This window comes from Sinocyclocheilus grahami, unplaced genomic scaffold (genome assembly GCF_001515645.1).
Source record: "Sinocyclocheilus grahami isolate Dianchi unplaced genomic scaffold, SAMN03320097.WGS_v1.1 scaffold1506.1, whole genome shotgun sequence".
Lineage (NCBI taxonomy): Eukaryota > Metazoa > Chordata > Actinopteri > Cypriniformes > Cyprinidae > Sinocyclocheilus > Sinocyclocheilus grahami.
The window spans coordinates 201,998-209,047 of NW_015506685.1; the positions used below are offsets into that span (position 1 = coordinate 201,998).

General features: G+C 37.7%; 1 pseudogene; it reads left to right on the forward strand.

Annotated features, from left to right (window-relative positions):
• Positions 1-1,820: 1,820 nt before the first annotated feature.
• Positions 1,821-5,992, forward strand: LOC107570787 (ATPase family AAA domain-containing protein 1-A-like; annotated as a pseudogene).
• The last annotated feature ends 1,058 nt before the right edge of the window (positions 5,993-7,050 follow it).

The window sequence follows — 7,050 nt, forward strand, 5'->3', positions numbered from 1 at the left end:
TAATCCACAACATCACAAGTAATCAACACCACTCCAGTCCATCAATTATAGAGAAAACTGTTTGTAATAAATCCATCCTTAAGAAGTTTTTAACTTAAACCCGTTGCTTCCGCCTAGTAAATTTTGCAGGTTAAATTCACAAACAATACATGCATAAACACGTAGGCCTACATACATAAATACAGTCTACTTCTTTAACAAAGAATACTCTCTCCCGTCTTTAGCCAAGTTATCACTGGAGTAAAAAGAGAATAATTTCAAACATAATATTTCTGAATAGCAGCCAACAGACCTCTAGCAGGAATGTCTACAAATATTAGACGAACAGATTAATAACAGAATTATCTTTTGCCGCATTATCCAAGTGCACACTGTTTCCTTCGCTAATTGAAAGATTGAAGAAATTAGATGAATGCATCTCCCAGTTTACATCCATCACAGGAAGATGCGAGCACCATGGCAACTAATCAAACACAGCAATGTTTAGTTTAGTCACTGGCTTGCAGCCAGGCCCTGTTCTTGGAGATAATGACTCCTTGATGCCAGCAAGCATCCATTCTCCAGTTTAATTAACCTTCAATATATTACATGCATCCATGTTTCTGCTTTTATTATGGAGGCTGATACAATCTCAATCCGGCTTTCTTTCTTGCACTAGTTTATTTGAACATGCCAAGTGTGCCCTCATGTGGTCTGTGAAGAAACTGAGGGCTGGATTGGTAAACTGATAAAATTATGGTCATTACTGTAATGTCCGTCAGATCTAATAGGAGGATACAGAACGCCAATAAAACAAAGCTAACGTTTTGCATCATTTGTGATGATGATGAAGGAAAGAAATCATGTGTGCAGATCAAACAGCTACACTAGACTTTAACTAAATTCGTTGCATTGTGAATAGTTTTGTCTTGCATGCTTTTTTATTAACAGATGTGGGTTTTTAATAAAGCCCCTGTGTGTTCCCACTGTTCCAAAGCAACACCTGCTGTTGCTCTTTAAGCGTTTAATAATTAAAAACTGCTTGCTATCTGTTTTGCTTAACACACACAAGGCTTCTTCCTTTACTTTAGTCAGTGGTAGGAATTGCACACACAACTAACAACTAACTAACTAAAATAAATATATATTTTTTAAGTTTAGATAATAGACAGACAACAATATCAAATAAATCAGAATTGATTTTAGCCTACAGCTGATCTTAGCTACATTTTGAGCAAGACAACGTCACTATTTATTCATTCATTTATTTATAATAACAGTCCATTTCTACAAACAGTTATTTATTTATCTTATTTATAAAAATAAAAAAAGTGTGTTTTCGGTTTACAGAGTTACAAACGATGATGGATAACGGACTGAAAGATTTTCCATTTTTCTTACAGTGTACTAACTGATCAACAATCACAGGTACAAGCTACTAACAAAGTGTATAAATGAACAATTATTAAATTATCAAATTATTCAATTATTATTATTATTAAATTGAACAATTGCAAATAGCAGCTAACTCAATTCTCGTGATGTGTGTACTGCTAGGCATCTGTGGTTTCCTCTTTTTGTGTAATTTGGATGGACAATGTGTGCCTTTTTATTGTCTGAGTCTTTATCAAAAGTTGCTAAAAGTTGCCAAATCAATGTTTAAAATTGCTAAATTTGTTGCTAGGTGCTTTTGGAAGAAAAAGTTGCTAGGGTAGTCTGAAAAGTTGCTAAATTTAGCAACAAAATTGCTAAATTGGCAACACTGCTACCTGCTCTATTCTAGATTGACACACCCAGATTGTTTTTCTTGGCCAATGGGCTGACAGTGTGGGCGGAGCAAGATGTTGAGTGACATTCCTCGGGACGCGCTGCTCCGCCCTCTCACCCGGAATGAGGTGGTGGGGATGTTGGTGAGACTCACCATCTTTGGAGCTGCAGCATATTACAGCATCAAATGGGTGGTGGAGGCCTTGGATCCTCATAAATCCCAAGCCAAGAAACGGGTAAAGATATCTCTGCTACTGGATGCGTGCTTAAAGTAAATGTAATTCCAGTGAAGAATGCATTTAATTTAAATACAGCTTTTCATGGGAGCCTATAGCTCAAAGTGCTAATTTAATTACTATTTATTTATTTACTTTTATATTTTATTAAAGTTATATTTTGATCCCTATAGTAGGTAGTCTTTTTTTTTACATCCATAATATTTGGGGGAGGGTGCACAACAATACAGTTCTGCTTAGGGCACCCATTTGGCCAGCAGCGCCCCTGGCTTAATAGGACTATAAAGATTTCGAGTTAGTTTCAACGAATTGATTTTTTTTTTATTGACCTTTGTTTATTGTGCCTTATTATGTGGTATATTTATTTAAACTATTTATCATGTTCCCTCACTGTCCTCAGGCTGAGCAGTTGATGAAGAATATAGGTGTAGAGGGTGTCAGTCTGACCGAGTATGAAATGAACATTGCAACTCATCTCGTCGATCTTCGCAGCATCAACATAACCACCAGCGCTGTTGCAATCAGTGCAAACCATTCATCAAATCACCCTGTGCCTCTCATTACATCAGAAGTGCTTTTGTTAGTGAAGACATGATTTATTTATGTCATTGGTTGTCATTTTACACTTTCTGTTCAACTGATTTCCAATTGAATTGTGTTGGTAGATTGAAAACCTGTAATCATTGCAGCCTACCAAGTGATTAGTAGCTTTAGTAGCTAATATCTTCTTCCTCTCCTTGTAAGGTGACCTGGAGAGATGTTGCTGGACTAGATGAGATCATCTCAGAGCTGCAAGACACTGTCATCTTGCCTTTCCAGAAACGCCACCTGTTTCGTGGTTCCAAACTCTTGCAACCTCCCAAAGGTCAGACATGGAGAAAGCATTTGATATCAGTTCTTTTGGACCCCATTCTGTTCTTGTACATTAGGGCTGCATGATAAAGCATGTTTCAATCATCACGATCATTGCTTCTCTCACTTAAATAGGCATAATCATCTGCAATATTTACCAGTGGTTTATTTATTCTGATCATTTATGCATTATGTTGCATTGGTAACAAGCCACTACAAGTGTTCATGCTTGGGGTTGCCAGATTTCTTAATTTTTTTAATTAATGCATATTTTGTCCTGTGTTAAACTTAATCGACACAATCTGGCAACCATGTGCACACTCTCTCAGAGGAAAAAAGCACTAATAATGATAATAATCTAATAATAAAAAAGCAATAATAATCTGAAAACGCCAGATAGCATGTATGTTGAACTTTAGCGATCTCTGTTGAGAAAACCTGCTCAAATTAAAGTATAATGAAGCAAGTCTGTGCAGCCCTATCGCACATGTAGTAGCAATATATGAGTATTATCAAAGCAAAGATTGTTGTTTATTCATATTTTTTCCCATGATTCCCAGGTGTACTATTGTATGGGCCACGGGATGTGGAAAGACTTTAATTGCCAAAGCAACAGTAAAAGCATCTGGATGCCGCTTTATTAATCTCCAGGCCTCCACTTTGACTGACAAGTGGTACAGCGAATCGCAGAAGCTGACTGCTGCTGTGTTCTCACTGGCCGTCAAGATTCAGCCCTGCATTATTTCCATTGATGAAATAGGTAACTTCTGAAAATGCTCTAAACATCTGCCAGATATTTAGGGATTCCAGACAAATACGAAAAATATTACAATGCCAGCTTGTTGAACGTGCTGAATAATTTCACTCAGCACTACTACAGTGATAAACTTGCCTGTAATCCCTGTGTATACGCAGGTGTTTTATATTCATGGGTTTTATGGAAAACGGGGTGTGTACATTTGCATAATGACTGCAATGTTTTCAGTGCTCAGTCTAAGAATGTGGACACTGCACACAGAGTCTCTCAGGCATTTTATCATAGTGTACTAGCTGAAAAAGCAGTAAAAGTTCATTATTTTAATTAGTTATGCTGCTTTTAAAGTCAGTACCGCATATTAAAGGGGTCATATGATGCTGCTAAAAAGAACATTATTTTGTGTATTTGGTGTAATGAAATGTGTTTATGCAGTTTAAAGTAAAAAAAACACATTATTTCCCTCATACTGTACATTATTGTTTCTCCTCTATGCCCCTACTTTTTGAAACGCATCGATTTTTACAAAGCTCATTGGTCTGAAAAAGCGAGGTGTGCTGTGATTGGCCGAATACCTCAAGCATGTGACGGAAATGTTACGCCCCTCACCATACTGTTGATGCCGTGTCCCGGCCGGAGCGACGAGACAAAAACATTAAAACCCATTATAAACGAGATCCTGAAAATGTGAAAACTAAGACTGCAAAAAAGTTTCTAGTTGTTGATAAAAAATGCTAAATAGTTGTACTTAGGGGTGTGCGATATGACTCGACGATCTGGTTTTGAAGAAATATCGTAGTATCATGCTATAGCCCACATTCTATCTGTTACAGTTGTGGCGCCTCCGTCTCAAGATACTGTACAACGCCACATACATTCTCATCTGTTAACTCAGCGGTAGAGTTACTCTCACAGGACACTGCACTTATTCGCAATCATAAAAGTACATTATTCGCATGTGCTTTAAAGCCTTGCCGGTTAAACATTTCATTCACGCGCTGTTCTGACGTGCGCTTTTTCTGAGCCTGAAAAAAAGCCTGTCAAACAGCGCCTGATTTCTGAACTAAGTTATCTTTTGAGCTAATAATGTCAAAACACACAAGGTTTACATAGACTGAGTTGGTTATGTCTAAATGAAAGTAAACTCAAAAAACAGATGCGTGCCTGTATATTAGAAAGTGAAAGTGACGTGGCCAAATATGGTGACCCATACTCAGAATTAGTGCTCTGCATTTATCCCATCATAAGTGCACACACACACAGCAGTGAACACACACACCCGGAGCAGTGGGCAGCCATTTTTGCTGCGGCACCCGTGTAGCACTTGGGGGTTCGGTGCCTTGCTCAAGGGCACCTCAGTCGTGCACATGTTGTCCCAAACCTGTAGCTATTAGTTTATTTCTTGTGCTGAACACAAAAGAAGATATTTTGAAGAATGTAGGTAACCAAACAGTAGCTGGTCCACATTGACTTTGATAGTAGGAAAAAAAAATACTATGGAAGTCACTGGGGACCAGCAACTGTTTGGTTTTCCACGTTTTCAAAATAGCATTTATGTTCAGCAGAAAAAAGAAACTCATTCAGGTTTAAAACAACTTTTGAGTGAGTAAATGATGGTATAAAAATAAAACACTATGACAGAATTGACAGACAGATGACAGAATAGCATTACAAATGTCTTTACTGCCACTTTAGATCAGTTTAATTTTGCTGTATTAATTAGTTTTGAACGAATGTGTGTACATAAAATCTTTTACTTGAATCCATCAGTTAAGTAACGCGATTAACCTGAAGGAAATAGCAGGTCAAACCGAGGGCTACTCCGGCAGTGATCTGAAAGAGCTGTGGAGAGACGCCGCCATGTACCGCGTTCGAGACTATGTCCGCAAACAGCAGATGAAACAGATCGCACAACAGCTCCAGCTGGATGAGGAAGAGTACGTCTTAGATAGCATTTTATCTGTGTGCACAACATGCAGCTCTCATACTCTGTCCTGACTAAGGAAGTTTATAATATCTGGAGAAAATCGTCCCATTAATCTCAAGTAGTTTCTCAGCTGGTCCATCGTCTTATTTTGAAGAGAAACAGTCAAAAATATTCTCTCGAGTTTTGAAATGCTGTATAAACATGCAGTAGTGAATGTAAAAGTAGATTACTCATGACTCATGATTCTGTCCTGGTGTCCTCTGGTGTGTCCTCAGGCATGTGGACAGCACACAGCTGAGGCCCGTGACGCAACTGTACCTGCTGTTTGGCCTAGATAAGATGAGAGAGTCCAAACAGGCCACAGCTACAGCTGACCCAGCAAATCTGAGAGAGGTGCCTCTGGACTGAAAACCTCTCGCTTTACACTCTCATACACTCATTTTCTCTCTCTCTCTCTCTCTCACACACTTCTTTCTTTCTGCCTCATCTTTTCCCTTTCCTTTTTAAATTCTCCATCTTTCATATTTCTGTTACACATCAAACCTTAGAATTTGCACTATAATGAATTTCAGTCAGATACTCGAGACTCGTAACTATGTGCATAATTATAATAACAGTAATCGGTAATAATAGACACACTAAATGGAGTTTCATTATACTTCCGTATGAAATTATTGTTTTAATTATTTCTGCCATGTCATCTGTTGTGCGCATATTGTTCAGAAGCAAATGTCGAACCACTTTTTTGGATATGAGAGAGAGGAATATTAGCTTTGCTATGTCTCTAAGTCCCGGTTTCACAGACAGGCCTTAGACTAAGCCAGGATTAGGCCATAGTTCAATTAGGACATTTAGGTCATTTTTATAAACGTGCTTAGAAAAAAACATTACTGGTGTGCTTTTTGAGACAAAAGAAAGGCACTGATATATTTTAAGATCAGTCAGTGCAAGTTTCTTTTAGCTGAAACAGCTCAGACTTACATTTTAGTCTAGGACTAGGCTTAAGCCTTGTCTGTGAAACCGGGGGCAAATGTTTTAGTAATCAGGACCAGGTTTCCTGAAACGCTGAGTGTTGTCTAACTGTCTTATTAGGATGCATGAGTGTTACTCTGAAGTTAAACTGAATGGTGCATGTGTGACCTTCGTCAACACCAATTTAGCCATGATAAAAATCATTTGTGTCAGGAGCATGTCTGGGTCATATTCAACTCAAAATCAAAAGAAAAAAAGATGCATAAAAAATTAGGCCATACATTTGTTTCTTTTGCATTATGACATTATTTTCATTACAATTCATCTAAAATTTTGTGGGGAAAAAATGGGATGTATTGATATATTATTTGTGTTTTGAGGGTTTCATATAGACTATATAGTCAAGTCAAGTCACCTTTATTTATATAGCGCTTTTAACAATACAGATTGAGTCAAAGCAACTGAACAGCATTAATTAGGAAAATAGTGTCAATAATGCAAAGTGACAATAGTAAACACTCATTTTTCAGTTAAAGACAGTTCATCATTGAATTCAGTGATGT